The sequence below is a fragment of the Balaenoptera physalus genome (assembly GCF_965194825.1).
Source record: "Balaenoptera physalus genome assembly, chromosome: 3".
Taxonomy (NCBI): domain Eukaryota; kingdom Metazoa; phylum Chordata; class Mammalia; order Artiodactyla; family Balaenopteridae; genus Balaenoptera; species Balaenoptera physalus.
In genome coordinates this window covers 174,300,961-174,318,262 of record NC_138890.1, presented here as the reverse complement: position 1 = coordinate 174,318,262, position 17,302 = coordinate 174,300,961, and positions in this window count along the sequence as shown.

The window sequence follows — 17,302 nt, the reverse complement described above, 5'->3', positions numbered from 1 at the left end:
GGATTAACAGATACACACTACCATCTAAAAAACAGATAACCAACAAGGTCCTACTGTATAGCACAGAGAACTATATTCAGTATCTTATAATAAACTATAATGGAAAAGAATAAAAAAAGAATATAGATATATACATCCATGTATAACCGAATCACTTTGCTATACGCCTGACACTAACACAATATTGTAAATCAACTATACTTAAAAAAAAATTTTTTTCATAAATCTGAGTTTCTGGCTTCTCCCTTTGTGTGTAGGGTAAAAGCTAAGGCCAAAATAGAGTTCTTTACTTAAATGTGAAATATGAGCCTTGAGACATTTCTGAAAGGCATATAAGGGAAAAATACACTTTGATGGCACCAAAATTTTATCTTTCAGGATTTTGTAGACAAATTATTGGTACATAAACAAAAAAACTAAGGCCTTCAAGGTAGTATTAAAAACCAAAAAACATCCAAATTTCTGACTGCCTTTTAAAAGTATCTAAATTATTTTTAAAACAATAGACTCGATATTATAAATTTTATCATATTTTGCTTTTGTTTTAAAATCTTATTAATATGAGTATAGGTTTTCCTAACTCTCTGAAACTGGGGTAAATGCACTTTTTTTTCCTGGATGCAAATATAATCATTCATATGAAAGAAAATTTATACAACATAGAAACACAGGGCAGCCCAATTCCCTGCTGCAGAAAGAGGCTGCCAGAAGCAAAAATTAGAAATCCTTGACCTAAAGCACCATTATAAAATTTATTTGTTTACAGGAAGATTCCACTAGTCTTAGAATTGTTTACCATCTCCTAATACAGAATGGAGCTGTAAGCTCCCCTGTGCAACAGGCAGGATTTTGCCCCACTTGTCATGAGATGAGGTCCTCTGAGAGTCACCTCCAGGATTTCTAGAACATCAGAGGGTTAGGAGCAGCTGATGCCAGAAAAGCAAGCTGGGCTTCCGTCAGCCTCCCGCAGATGGATCAATAGGGAACGCTGAATCCCCAGGTGCTTCCTCTCCATCCCACCGTCCCCCCCAGGTGGACACCAGCGCAGAGCTATCAGCATTTCTTACCAACTGAATCGCCTGTGTGGTCCTTCTCCTCTGCTCTGGATTCCGGCCAGCGGGATCATTGTATGAGGTCTGATTAGATCCTTATTGCCTTGTCTTTCATTTCAAGGGCAAAGGGAGGACCTGTAGGAGGGGTGAGGCAGCCGCTGGAGCTGAGTCAGACTGGCCTTTCAGGGGACGGGTGAGTGCTGGAGGAGGGAGGATGTCTGAGAAGGAGATAACAGTCAGAGCCTCCGGAGGGCCAGGAGCTATTTTTAAAAGGAGAAACATGACTCCCTAGAATCATAGAAAGAGTGGATTGTCATCAAAAGGACACATTGAGGTCAGTGTCTTGATTTCCAAGGGACACTTGCTGCCAGAGGTTTAGGCTGCATTGCTTGAGACAGAAAGATAATCTCAAATCTCCACTGGTAAGGATGCAGGCTGCTGGCTGTTAAGGCTGGAAAGGATCCAGCCCTGTGTAGTGGTCTGTTGTCAGGACAATAGGTGGGTAAACAGAAGGATAAGAGCTATGAAAAACGTGTCAGGTTGCCCTAATTGCCTCTTGACCTTCCTTCCCAGAAGCTGCTAGGATTCTGAAAGTCCACGGGAACCCTAGCTGGTTGTCTCTTACAGAGCTCATGTAGGGGGCCAGCTCCAGGTCTGTATGGTGTGGGGAAAGGACCATCTTATCTGATGCAACAATGCCCATTGCTACCAATGTCATCAGGCAACGTAATTCCTTCATCTTTGTGCATCTATTTTAAATTTCCCTTTGATGGTTAACATACAAAAGCATACAAAACCTGATTTTTTTTTTTTTTTTCTGTGAGAAAGATCTTGAGCTTTCTCTGGATAAGGCACGAGCATGCAGATTGCACCTTGCCACAAACCTCCATGGATACTCTCTTCTGGATTGAGTGCCACGTGATACGGAGACATTCAACTCACTTCTTTCCTCTTTGGTCCAATCCACCTCTCCAACCTCATCTTCAACATAAACCATCTTTCTGTCTAAACATAATGTGCCACTTAGAATGTCCTCTCCCCCAATTCCTCCTCCCCTCAAGTTCTTCATTCGCCAGCAAAGTCATGGTCTCCACCTAAGCCTGTGAGAAAAGAGTTCCCTCACATTTAGGGGGTATTTGATCTGCCCTTTCATCTGGGTTCCAACCTGTCGAGAAGTTACAATTCCTGCTCGAATCAGCTGCTGTGTTTTCAGGTCTTTCTGGATTTGGTTAGACACACATTTAATAAAAACATCTTTAAGATATTCCTTTGAGTCATGGATAATCATGTGAATATGATTGTTTCAAAAACAGAGCCTAGTAGCAATTCGCTAGATAGTCATCTGTATCGATTTTGATCAATTAATATTTTTTGAGAACAGTTTTGTAAAGAGCAACAAATTCTCCCAATGAGCTCTAAGTATGTGGCTTATTCCATATACATTTATAAATGGTGTCATGGACAACTTTGTCACGTGTTTCAGAGAAGTCGGTTTAGTTGTGTCCACAGAACTGGCTGTGCCATACTCCGGACCTCATGAAAACAGAGGTGGGGGTCCTTGGACAAGACTCATTTCTCGGGAATCCTCTCCAGTCTTTGGTCACTTCTGCCAGTTTTCTAACTGCCCACAAATGACCTAACCTAACAATTGTTCTAGAAATCTGCTGTGAATCAATGGCAATAATATCACTCAAAAAATCCTGCAATTTACTAACTTTTGAAAATGGATATACTTGTTCATCTTAATTTCTTCTGGCACCTCTATGTTTGAAGAGAAATTCTATTAGCTTATAAGTTCAGCCAGTTCTTTGTATTAATTTTAAACAGATGAAAAATCAACTAATTCTGTCCATTTCATTTTGACCTTTGGTCTTCTGACACTCTTCTTCAGGGTGTGAGCCATGCTCCGGAGATTTAAAAAACTGTGCTATATGACCATGGGTTACCAATGGTCTCTGTCCATAAAATCATATTTTTATTTTCCCCTGAACTTTTCAAAATCTTATTATTTTGCCAGCTGGATGGATGTCATTGTGAATTTCACACAATAGGTCTGTGTTTTCAAAATATTTTGGGGAAAATGTAGCTGAAGAGAAAAGTGTTGAAGAAGAGAAATCTGCCTGTTGTATTTTTTCATGAATAGCATCCGGGGGGTGTTAGGAGTCCAAGGTGTCAGGTTCTGGGCTCCATCCAATGCTTCAACCAGGTCATCTCTGCTATTTCTGTCTTTATATTGGTTTTCATGTAATATTACTTTTGAAGAAAAATGTTCTTCTCAGATGTCATCTTCTGACCCCTGCATGTATTATTTCAACTCTCTCCAGTTCCCATCCTCTTCTCCCACTTTCCTGTTCTCCTTAGCCCTGGTTACTAACACATGTTCTCATTTATTTTACACATTGCCTTCCTCCCCACTCCAGGGTAAGCGCCAGTACGGAGGGGCTTTTGTCTGTTTTGCTCATTGCTGTGTTCCTAGTACCTTGAAGAACACCAGACATGTAGTGGGATTCAGGAAATATTTGTTGCTCAGCAATATCTCAGTCTGTACCGACTGCCCAGCCTCCCTCTCACATCCCTTCCACACCTGCCATCTTCACGCACAAAGAGGCAAGCTGGGAGACAGTGCCCGCAGGAGTATCCTCGCCCTGGCTGTTCATGCGACTTAGAGCAATAGCCCACTAGTGGGAGATAGAAGAGGGACAGTGCCACACAAAGCGGTTAGAAGCCCCTGGTTTTCTCTACACAAAACCCTGAAGGTGTCATACTCAGTGAATGGAATGTCTGCCATGTACTGACTTTTAGGTGGCTGGACCAAGAGCTACATACATTAGAGTTCACTGTACCAGGTCTGAGGTTAGGGGTGTTCAGCAAACTATTATCCTAAGTCCCTCTTGTGTAAAAGGAACTCTGAAAGTGGGATCTGGCTGCTCACCACTCAAAAGCCAATGGAGAAGCAAGGTTGGTGGAAAGGAAAGTCTGCTTTGTTTTGGATGCCGGCAACCTGGTGGGGGGGCAAGGAGGGTGGACTCCTGTCCAAAAGCCGACTCCCTCCAATGACAAGAGAGCTTTTATAGATGGAGGGAGGGGGCTACATGCAGAAACAGCACCGTCACCTCTCACAGTCGTCTTGAAATTGGTCATGAAGTGGTCTGATCCGCATCATCTTGATTGTTTTAAGTACAGTTAGTCTTCAGTTCCAGGGTCAGTTTGTTCCCATTTCCTTGAGGCCAATTTTCGTAATTGTGGCAGCTTAGGTCATGGCTACCGTCCGGTCATCATGTAGTTAACTTCATCCACCTGGTGGGGTTTCAGTATCTATAAGACAGTTCACAGGATATGGCTCAGAATATTATCTATAGCCCTTGAGGAGGAATTAAGGAGCTTGACTTTGCTTACTGACGAAACTATTATTGTTTTGTTCTGTTTGACTGCTTTTCTTTGCTTCTGCATTTTCTCACTTCTCTCAATAAACTTATTCTTTGGCTAAAGTTTTTCCACAGACAAAAGGCAGGCTGAGGACATGGGGGGCATAGACCATAGGGCCCTGCTCTATTTCGGAACGGATACTAACCTCAAAGTTGACAGCTTCTAAGGCTGAGTCATTCATGAACACTCTGGGCTGTTCTCTTCGGAGCCACCATCGCTTTATATGGGAGCTTGGAGGCTGGTTTAATTAAAATTATCTGAATAGCATACAGTATGCCAGATGTTCACAATAAATATCATGTAGCTTATGTAATGTTATGCCATCATGGAATACATTGGAATGGTTGTGATTATCCATTATTACCTATAATAAATCTAAATTTATTTCACTGTTTTTATGCATTAAACTTTTCTCAATCACTATATTAGCTTGGTATTTGAACTTTGCCTTTTGCTGAAGTTTCTCCAATAGAGATAATTAAAGAGCTCTTTTGGCAAAATTAGTTCATGTTATTACCATTAGAATTAAACATACACATGGGATACTACCGCCTGTGATATGGATGTTTATGATTGACATATTAAAGTACAAATATCAATTAAACAGTTTTTCTCTCCCCACTTTTCCCCCCGTCGTGTGCAAAGGTTAAAAACTCTTAATTTAGTTCCATAAACTCTTTATCTCTATAGTCAAATGCTATTTTTAACATTTTTTTGAAAATAGTAGACTGTGTGATATTTTCAGAATTAGAAGGCCTTGGCTTAATAAACACGTAGCCTCTGGAGAGCACTCACCTCTCCTACAACTGTGACTAAGGAAGGTTAAGGTGGAGAGCCAGAATCTCCTCATGAGAAGGACTGGGGTGTAGCAGATTTATCAGAAGAGTACGTGTACAGGGCAGTTGATTTTTCTTAAAGGTGTATTTCCCTTTTTTTTAATATTTTTTAAATTTTATTGAAGTATAGTTAATTTACAATGTCATGTTAGTTTCAGGTGTATAGCACAGTGATTCAGTTATATATATTTGTGTGTGTGTGTATTCTTTTTCAGATTCTTTTCCCTTATAGGTTATTACAAAATATTGAGTAGAGTTCCCTGTGCTGTACAGTAGGTCCTTGTTGTTTATCTATTTTATATATAGTAGTGTGTACTTGTGAATCCCAAACTCCTAATTTATCCCTCCCTCCCCCTTTCCCCTTTGGTAACCATAGTTTTTTTTTTTCTATGTCTGTGAGTCTATTTCTGTTTTGTAAATAAGTTCATGTGGATCTTAAAAAAACTAAAAATAAAAGCAAATAAATAAATACAACTTTCGCAGTTGGGATACTGTTCTGTTAAACAACAACAATAACAAAATTGTATTATATCATGGCTTTTCTTTTATTACAAAACAAAGCTATTATAGCTCTATTATATCCAGTACCATGCCTGGAGAGCATGGGCACCAAAGAAATAACTTCTAAATAAATGGATAAATCAGAGTATCCTAATACCAAATTAAAAAAAAAAAAAGAAAAAGAAAAAAAAAAAAGATCTATTTTCATAGGAATCACACAAGCTTTTAGGTTTCTTGTGGTGTTTGGAGGATGATGGTGAAGCCCAAAATCCCCCATGTAAACTCATATCCTCTTCATCCCTGCAGTGAACTCACTGATCCACTCACACAGAGAGCTCTACTCCCCTGACTCTGGGGCAGACCAGGGTTGAATCTCTTTGATGATAATTAGCCTAATATTTAAGTAGCTTCATTGTTAAGTTTGAGGATCTGATTAGACATTTGGGGTAAATAGAAGGTGCTTTGAAGGGATATAAATGGAGGCATCATCAATATACAGATGGTTTTTAAGCTATAAGCCAGGATGAGGTCATCATAGTGGTGAGTATAGGGGGAGATGAAGAAGAGACCCTCATCTACATTTAAGAGTGAAAGGTGGAGACTAACACATAACCAGAAGTGCATTCTTCACCAGGTGTGCAGATTGGAGCAGGTGGGCATTGGCACAGGTGTCATGGAGCCTGATTTCTACTGCAACCCTCTCACCCTCTAACCCTGAGGCAAGGAGTTTGCAGATGAGGTGTGCTTTTCTCGTCTCAGAGAATATGCTTTACACCGTACTCTGCAATGACTTAAAAATCTAGATGGGTTAATTGAAAGAATTCTTTATTAGCTATCAGAAGGGATCAGGTTTAAACGACATAACTCAGCTTTGAATTCAATGACATATTTGTGGGTTTTGGTCATTTTCTGAAGAATGAATACATCTTAAAACAGAAGCTAAATCCTCACATGACCGAGCAGAAGATCCTAGAACCCTGTTCTTAACTGTAGGTTTGGATACAGGCATGTTTGACTGCAAACGGGCCATTCTTTCTGACCCAGAGTGAAGAAAATGAAGGAAACGACAAAGGAAAGAGAACTTATTTTGATACAAGTCATTTGGCCATGTGAAAAGACATTTGTGATGCAAAGAATAAAATAATAGGAAAGTCCATTTGAATCTAATTCTGATGCTGTTTCTAGAATGCTGTCACTGGATGCAGTAGAAAGGCAGCAGGAAAACGCTCTCCAAGATGGAGTCATCTATTCTGCTCATCATTCTGTAACAACCTAATTGGGAAAAGAATTTGAAAAAGAATAGATACATGTATATGTAAAACTGAATCACTTTGTCATACACCTGAAACTAACACAACATTCTTAATCAACTATACTCCAATATAAAATAAAAAGTTAAAAAACAAAGTCAAAACAGAAGGAATCAAATCATTTTGTAAGTTTAGGTTAATGCAAAATTGGCATTTTTGCTTAAGAAATCAACTCTGGCAGGCAGGTCTTTCCCAGATTAAAAGTGGGGTGAGTATCAAAGGAAAAGTATAATCATAAGGTGATTATTTAGAATTTAATGTAATAGAACCATTATTTAAGATGTGTATGTGGGTCCTTAAAAAGTTTACAGGCAGTTTTAGTGACCTTCTTTTCTAAAATTAGACCTATTAATAGATCTGTATGTTCATAGCAATGATTACTAATGATCAATAGTTCTATATGGTGTCGTGTAAACACACACACTCACTGAGTAGATGACACTAATTGAACAAAAGTATTGATGGTGGTTATAACACCTACATTTGTGTCTGTGGGCGACTTTCTCTTTGGAGAGAGTGAGGTAAAGTCAAATCATATTACTCTCAAATTATCAGATTTTAAAAGTACTTTAAATTTCCTTCAGAGTCAGTATTATAGGTAGAGGTATTTAAATTTTTTAACAATTTCCCCACCGTGATCTCCACAAAAATTGCGGAGGTTAAATATGATTGCTATTAAGTCTTTTATGTTTTCAAACAATGGCTCAATTTGGCCAAATTGGGGCAGAATTGGATGCTGGAGGATCCCGACTCAGGTGGTCTGATACCAGGGAGGTTGCCCCAGGTCATCAGAGCTCTCCTAGCCTCCTGAACTGGCTGTAATTCAGCACCACAGACTCAGTGACTGAAAGCAGAACACACATAATCCTATGGTTTTGTAGGTCAGAAGTCCATTTCTCCAAAGAAGACATGCCGATGGCCAACGGCCACATGAAAAAATGATCAATGTCACTAATGATTAGAGAAATGCAAATCAAAGCTACAGTGAGGTGTCACATAATACCAGTCAAAAGGGCCATCATCAAAAAGTCTGTAAATAATAAATGCTGGAGAGGGTGTGGAGAAAACTGAACCCTCCTGCACTGTTGGTGGGAAGGTAAATTGGTGCAGCCACTATGGAGAACAGTATGGAGGTTCCTTAAAAAAAAACTAGAGTTACCATGTGATCTTGCAATCCCACTCCTGGCCATATGTCCAGAGGAAAAAAATAATTCGAAAAGATACATGCACCCCAATGTGCATTGAAGCACTATTTACAATAGCCAAGACATGGAAGCAACCTAAATGTCCATCAACAGATGAATGGATAAAGAAGATGTGGTACATACGTACAATGGAATATTGCTCAGTCACAAAAAAGAATGAAATAATGCCATTTGCAGCAATATTGATGGACCTAGAGATTATCATACTAAGTGAAGTAAGTCAGGCAGAGAAAGACAAACATCACATGATATCACATATATGTGGAATCTAAAAAACGAAACAAACTTATTTACAAAACAGAAGCTGACTCACAGACATAGAAAACAAACGTATGGTTACCAAAGGGGAAGGGGGGTTGGGATAAATTAGGAGTTTGGGATCAACATATACACACTACTATATATAAAATAGATAATCAACAAGAACCTACTGTATGGCACAGGGAACTATACTCAATATCTTGTAATAACCTATAAGGGAAAACAATCTGAAAAAGAATAGGTATGTATAACTCATTCTATACACCTGAAACTAACACAACATTGTAAGTCAACTATACATCAATTAAAAAAAATCAGTTAAAAAAAAAAAAGAAGTCCAAAATGGGCCTCATTGTAACTGAGCAGGACGCCCTGGGGGCCTTCCCAGGACAGGCCTTCCCCCATATCCGCTTTTTTAGCTCCTCTCTGAAGTACCCAGATAATAGTAATTGATGCAAATTTCCTGAGTTGTTTTGCAGATGTGAAAAACGCCCAGCAAATGGAAGATGTTAGCAACTTGATGACCTTGAGCACATAGCCCCAGGCCTCCTGGAGCCTAAGGACAAGTCATGTGAACCCCTGTGACACCACCCTCTTCCCTCACCATCAGCCCATCAGAGAATTGTGCACGATCGGATCACATACCCTGCGATGCCCCTCTCCCTCACCTGGCTTTTAAAAATGCTTTGCCAAAACCCTTCAGGGACCTCAAGGCATTTTAGGGCATAAGCCACCTCATTTCCTTGCATGGCCTTGCAATAAACCTTTCTCTGCTCCAAACTCCTACGTTTCAGTCTGTTTGGCTTCACTGTGTGTCCGGCGCATGAACCTGTGTTAACAAGTGGGCTAAAACCAGGACGCCTGCAGGGCTGCATTCGCTTTGGAGGCTCCAGGGTAGAATCTGTGTCCGTGCCTTTTTCAGCTTCTTGAGGCCCTTGGATTCCTTGGTTCATGGCCCCAGGTCACCCCATCCTCCCCCTGATCATCACACCCCCTCTCATTCTGACCCTCCTGCTTCTCTCTTATAAAGACCTTGGTGCTTATACTGTCATCGTCATATATTGCATAATATGTATTGTATAATAATTGTATTACTGACTAATTGTGATCAATACGGTAATTGGTGACTATATTGTGATTACAGGGACTAGGCAGAATAATCTTCCCATCTCAGTGTCTGTCACCACATCTCATCTGCAAAGTCCCTTTTGCTTTGTAAGCTAACATATTCACATTGTTCTGCCTGTTACAATTCCCTTCAATTATTTTCATCCTTGTAATTTTAAGGCTAAAATTTGTTGTAGCTTTTGGTGGATCTTTATTCCGCTGAAATTTTACTATCTGTTAATAACTTCCCCAAATATCCAGGTACGTGAAAAATGACTGCCTTCCAAATATTGTACAACCTGAGCTATCTGCTTCCTGATCCCACCTGGGACTTTGGCTTACCACCAAGCCAGCTGAGGATGCACTGTGGGCCCTTCCCTGTGGGCCCAGGAAGAGTCTAGCTGCCCCCATTGTCACGTGGTACTCAGTGTTTCTGATGGAGGCCATGGGGCACATCCTAGCAGGGGAGGCTGGCAATGAACCACCTCCATAGTCTGTAAGTACATTTTAGAGTATCTTTTCAGGGCTTGAGAAGAGGTCTGGAAAGAAGCAAAGGTGGACACATTAAGGAAGGTTGGGACTGAGGAGCTGGGCCGACAGGGCGAGGAGGGCAATTTGGAGCTTGAAGGAAAGCGGCTGAAGTATCCTCGTTCACCTTGAAGGTGGCGCTGGACAACCACATGGCCCTGAGGCCTCAGGAGGAAGTGAGTTCAGGCCGAGGAACAGCCAGTGCAAAGGCCCGTAGGCGGGCGTCTGACCAATCACGGACATTAGCGCAGCTGCTGCAGACGGGGGAGTGTCCTGGGGGCCCACCCTCGTCACCCTGCTTGCTGCCCCACAGGCCACGTCCGTCACTTTGGCCCTGCCCTCTGCTTCTTTCCGGGTTCCTGTCTCTCAGTTCATGCCCTGTGAGGCCATTGTCCCCTGCCTGCCTCTTTTCTGAAGGCAGCCGAGGCCTCTATCAAGGCAGCCCCTCCACCCCCTTGCTGCCCTGCCCTCCTCCCAGATCGGGGTGTGTGTGCAGGACCGGGGGATGCCGGGGGGGGCATCAGCCTCCCTCCAGGCCCCGAACACCCCCCAGATGCTGGGTGTTCCTTCTCATCTGCTCACACTTTCTGTAAAGAGTCCTCGGGGTAAACCCTCCTTAAATCAGTCTAATCTGAGTGTGTCCCCATGTCCTGCTGGGGCCTTGATGGACACAGGTGAGGAATCACACAGGTCCTTGCAGGTCCTCAGGGACTTTGCCCTCCCTCCCAGGGAGACAGGGGCCTGTTGCTGTGAGCAGAGACCTGACGCGACCTAACTGACCTTGACAAGGACCGCTCGCTCTCGGAGAACAGCCTCCAAAGAACAGGGAGGGCAGAGGTGGCGTCCGGAGCGGAGGCAGGAGTTACTGCAGCTGGAGGGGATGATTGCTGGGGCCGGCGTGGGAGCCCTGAGGGCTCAAGGGTGGTCCGGCTCTAGAGGTACTTTGAAAGTCAAGGCAACAGGATTTCTGCAGGATTTAGATGTGCTATGTGAGAAAAAGGAAGATACTGCCCATTGGTTTGGCGTGGGCCACTAGAAAGGCGACCCTGTGGTGGACTGACAAGAGAAAGGTTGTAGGTACCGCGGATTTGGGGGAGGAGGGTGGAGGGTTCTGTTTTGGACTCTGAGGAGGGTGAGGTATCAAATATCCAGGGCAGATGTGGCCTTCCTTCTACCTTTCCCGTCTCACCACTGTCACTTCACACCTACAGGCTCTGCAGCAGACACATCTGCCTCCCGACACACCCTTGGACCCATCTCGGGGACCCAGGCTGGCGCATCACTCCCTGTGCCCAAAAGGCTCATTTCCAAGTGACTCTCTCTTTCTCTACCTTCGAATAATTGCTCAGATGGCATCTCCTCATCCCAGCTTTTCTTTCCAGCCTGTATAAAATCGCATTCTCTTTTCAGATTTCCCTAGCCTCATTTCTGCTGAATTTTCTTATAATTCTCAACACTGTCTAATGTATGACGTGTGTTTTGCTGATTTATTGCGCTTATTTTCTGTCTTTCCTCTAGAAGATAAGCTCCATGGGGGAAGGGGTTTTTGTTTGTTTGTTTTTGTTTGGGCTTGTTTTCTTTTTTTTTTTTTTTTGTCGTTTGTCTTCATTGCGTTATATTTAGTGGCAAGAGTAATGACCAGTCACACAGTGGATGCACAATGAGCATTTGTTGAAGAAAGGAACAGATGAAGACTGAGTACTTCTCATTATTTGCAGTAGTCTGAAAACTTGCATACCTGTGTATTTCATCGATTAAACACTCATAGGTAAGTTGCACCTGAGTGTCATACGAGGCCAGGCACTGCGAATTGCAAAATAAACAAGATGTGGTCTCTGCCTTCACAGATTCTGTGTTCAGTCTAAACATTTTTAGGGAAAACGATTCAGTGGGACTGCCTTTAATTTCTTTACATCCTTTTGATTCTCTCAGGCTTCACCTGCCTGCTAAGATTGAATCCATGTGCCTTCATGAGAGAACAAAAACCTTTTCCAGATGTTCTTGTCAATTTTTGCAGCCATCATCTTTTTATTCAATTTGAACATATATTTCTTTATTAGTACAAGGAGCCCTAAGTAGAAGTTCTTAAAATTTACTTAACAGCGGTACAGTCTTGTCAGATAAGATCATGAGCAGAATCTACTGATTCTAAATGGAAAGATGATATACAAGTCTTTCCCTTTCTCCTCTTGTATCATTTTTGTGGAGGTTCATAGCTTTGTAGTTTAAATTCCTAGCATCTCTTATCACTAATGTGCCAAATGTACTTGCCAATTTGGAAAATTAGAAGAACACAACCATTCTTGATAATTTTGTGTGTGGTTTTACATCCATTAAATAGGATGCTGGGAGTGTCTGGGGTACCTGCTGAGGGTTAGAGGACAGCATCCCCTCCATGGAACATGCTTGACTTTGAACCAGTCCCAGTATCGTTGTGAGATGCTTATTAACAAGGAAAATGTTGATGGAACATTTCCCAAGAAAGCTCCCAGGAAATAAAGAATTGTTTGTAGATATTAAAACATAATTTTTAACCTTAATTATTTATGTTGATATCAATCTGCTTTACAATCAAAAGATGAAAATATCCATTGAACCAATGATCACACATTCATTTCGCAGCAAAGTTAGTTTCTTCTGTCTCCTCTTGGGCACCCAAACCACTTAGAGGAGAAAGGACAGTTAAGGAGGCAACTGCTGGCCACATTTGGGGCTGAGTTACTGCAGCATTGGCTGTCTCATTGCACAGCACAAAGAAACTGGGTGAAGGAATAACTTCTAGGAAGTTATGTCCAGAAATAACAATAATGAAATTTGACGTGTACCTCCTGTACTCTTGCATTTCTTGAGAGTTAAGCACACCAGAGTGGCGAAGAACTCTAATAATTTTTTCCTTAATCCCACATATGAAGTAGCTACGTTTTCCCCATAAGATTAATGAAGTAAGTTCATGTAAAGGTTATGTATTCAGCAAAAAACTTGGCAGGAAAATTGGGAACACATTTAACATGATTTGTCATTAAAAATTATACCCTGTCCGATTTTTTGATTACTGGGTTCTGATCACTGAGTTTCTTGCCAAGGAGTAGAACTCCAGTTCTATGAGAAAAATTAAAAAAGAAAGAAGGAAAGAGAGAAAGAAAGAAAGAAAGAAAGAAAGAAAGAAAGAAAGAAAGAAAGAAAGAAAGAAAGAAAGAAAGAAAGAAGAAAGAAAGAAAAAGAAAGCAAAATCTGTTCAAATTGGATGGGTAGAAACAGGAATGTAAAAATATAACAACTTTAGTAAATATTTCACATACAAAAATTTGTGAAAACAGCTAAGAAATACTGCCACTGAAATAATAGATTCATGTAAATAAATAAATAGATTATTGCATCAATAGGTAGTGGGTTATACAAAGAACTCTCCAGTAAAGTATCCAGGTGCATGCAAAATTATTATAATATTAGTGAGATATATTTGTTTTAAATTTTGCAGTTTAATGAAAAATAATATAAAGTGGTTTAAACTAAGACAGAGAGAAAAACTAAGGCATTGGCATAAATTGCTGAGGTGTCCATTGCAATATTGTCATCCAATAATAATGATGACAGGATTCCAAGCAATGTGGGGAAAAGACAAGGTGCCCCATGGCTGTGAGCATTTCTCCCCAGGTTTCTGCTTAAGGACAAGAGACAGGATTGTCAACATCTGTTGAAAGTGCAGTAACTCTGTTCTCCATCATTCTGAAGCACTGTCTAGGGTAGACCCAATGGAACCTCTTTTGGGGATAAAAGTCAAAGATAACCATTGTGTCACGAAGGCTGAACATCAGTTTTCAAAATCTTCATTTTACTGGAGCCCCAAACCATTTATTGATTAAGAAATAAAAAGTAATTGACTATATCTATATTTAGTTGAAAATAATGTTTAATTTTTTATTAAAACCAACATGCAATCAAGACTACAGGACGAGTGACAGTTGAGAGATAAGAACTTTAACCTGCATTTCTGGGGCCATCTTTGATCCCAGATTAGGTGGTTTCCCCAAATTTCATGGGCATATTAAGTCAGGACAACCTTGCTTTTGGAGACAATTGTGTTTACAGCTCCCCCTCTCAGAGCCCACCTGTCTGTGTGCTTTTCCTTCTTAAGCCTTCTTTTTGCTCACGTATGGCAGACGCCTGCTTTGCCTCTTGGGGTTGCTTTGAAAACATGTAGCTTGTTTTCTTTAGTCTTAGAACCCCTTAATTTTGTGGAGTCATCAGGTGACCTTCCTTTGCAAATAAGCTTTTGTTTTTTCTCATTCTTTCTGCTGTGGGCTGAAGGGTGCCTCACAAAGAGGTATGTTAAAGTTCTATCTTCTGGTGCCTGTGAATTTGACCTTATTTGAAAGTATGGTCTTTGCAGATGGAATCAGGTTAGAATGAGGTCATAATGGATTAGGGTGGGCCCCAGATTTGAAGACTCGTGTCCTCTTAAGAAGGACGTGTGAAGACAGACACACAGGGACAGCTGCCTGTGCTGGTGGGGGCAGAGACGGGGGCAGAGATAGATGTGTGGAACAGTTCCTCCCTTGGAGCCTCCAGAAGGATCCAGCCAGCAACCCTTGACTGCAGACTTCTGGCCTCTAGAAGAGTGAGAATAAATTCATGTTGTTTTAAGCCCCCCAGCTTGTGGTCCTTGTTACTCAAACACTCCCTGCTCCCCAAAGAAGCCTGCACCAGAGGGGGTCGCCATGGTCCACTGGTGCCCCAAATGGAAACAGTCCTCCCAGGCTGGAGGGGACCCACTGAATGCAAGGACAGAATTCCCTGAAGGAAAGGGGCAAACTTTTTGGTGGTGAGGAAAAGGGGAAAGGCTGTAATCCATCAACGTGTGCAAGTAGGAAGATGTGCCTGGGAAATAGGACTGAAGGAAAACACAAAAGAAAAACAAAGCCTTCCTTTCAAGTTGAAGAATAAGTCTGAAAAGTCATATGTCATATATGATGCCTATAAACTGTTAATTTTTGTTATCCAACAACCAAGGAAGAAAATGGAGAAAATTAGGATTTTTCTTGAACTAAAATCACGGATATTTTCTTATTTCCCTATTTTCAAAATTATTATACCGTCAGGAAAACTTTCTAGAAATTACATATGGAGGATTATTTTGTATGGCTCTGTTATAATAAAAGAACAATTAATCCAAAACCTATGATTAAAACATGAAAACTCAAGAACATGTCAAATATTATTAGAGAATAAAGCAGATTTTGTTCACTATATTCATGCTGTTAGACTATTATCCAATATTGAGCACAGTCTCTTAGTATTTCACAGTGATTTTTTACAAATTAACTTAAATTGAAAGGATCTTGATGACAGTCTCTTTGGCCTGAACTTGTAGTCAGAAATCTCTTTTCTAATTCTGATTTCCCCCCTGATTAATGTGCAAAGTGCAGGAATTCACAAGCATCTCCTCTCCTCAAATCCCATCTCTGTCAAAGAAGGAAAATAGAGCTTCCTTGCATTACCTGCATTCTGCTTCTGACTCCAGAGATGTTGAGAGGATAAAGCGATCACATATGCAAAAATCCTGGAGCGCCTCAGAAGTAATCTAATTTGCCTACTTAGAAGGTTTATTGAGGGGATAAAGGGAACTCGAATTTCTGTGAAGTGCTGTGAGCATCTCTGAAGAAAGGAAGCGTGTATATTCAGTTACGTGCATCCTCTGTATTAATATGCAGGAGAGTTCAATTCAAGAGTATCTATTCTTATTCTGAAGAGATGCAGGAAGTCCTTCCCCTCTTAGATGTGCAGTTCGTCTTGTGATTATGCCCAATAAGTTAATCCTCCGGCTACTGATATCATTAAATTTCCATTTGAAATAGAGATGGTAAGACAGGCGTTAGCTGTGGATTTGATAGCACTGCTATCAGAATTGGTTTGTGTTATCCACCTAAAATTAAAACCTGGGAAAAACAGCTGCTCATTGTTTATAAAAATTTCACCAGTGTGCCCTGCTGGGGTCCTGCTCTGGGTGGTACGGGGCATCTGCATTGGACTGGCCACTGGCCATCTGCCCACTCCCAAGCAAATGCTCTGTTCGAGGTAGAGGTACCCCCCTTTGGCTTCTGGGTCACTTCCCAATCTGACTCCAGTCTGATCGCAAGTCCTTGGCTGCTTCTGGATCAATCCCATCCTGATGACGACAACTCTGCTTATCTGGTTTTTTTTTTTCTTTTCATTCAACCAACTCAAGAGCCTTTTCACACATCCCTTATTCTTTCTATTGTCCAAAGTCCTGCCTGGCCTCTGAGCATGGCAGGAAATGCTCAGTCTCCCCGCAGATGGCCAGTGGTGCCTCCAATCACTGCATTCCATGACTGCACTATCTGATCTAGCTTGAGTCCAGCCACACCACCTACTATCTCTCAGGTGACACAGGGTGGCCTGACCCAGCCCACCCCATGTCCTCGTGGGCACTCCTCATCCCTTGGTTGAACCTTGGACTCAGGATCATTCCAGGCAGTAGCCAACTCCTTGTTTTACATTGTTTGGGAAATTTATTATAAAGATAAGAGAGAGGGGGTCATTATAAAGGGTGGAACAATATTGCTACAAAAACAGGTTCTTGTTTCTTGCCTGTCACAGAACCAAGACACATGATTCCTCACTCTCTGCTATAGCATTTTGATCACAGAAATCAGTATATAATAAAAATGTGGGGACTGTGCAAACAAAGTCTTGAAAGTTACCAATATGAACTTTATCCATTGGGAGCCACATTCTATCGTGGTTTACACATGATGGCTAATAAAACATGAAGAATAATCATTGAGGGAGCAAACGATAGAGTATATATGCCACATATCTACAGGCTTGGGAAAAAATTCCATATTCCCAATGAATTTCCTTATTAGTGTCACTGTAGATAAAATATTACTCAACAAAGTATAACTAGAAAATATTTTTAATAGACAATGACAGGAATACAAACGTGCGCACACACACACACACACACACACCTGCAAATATTGCAAAGAAAATGTAAAACATTAGACCTGAAAAGAACCACTTGGCTATGAGATAGTGACACCCAGTGTGTGACA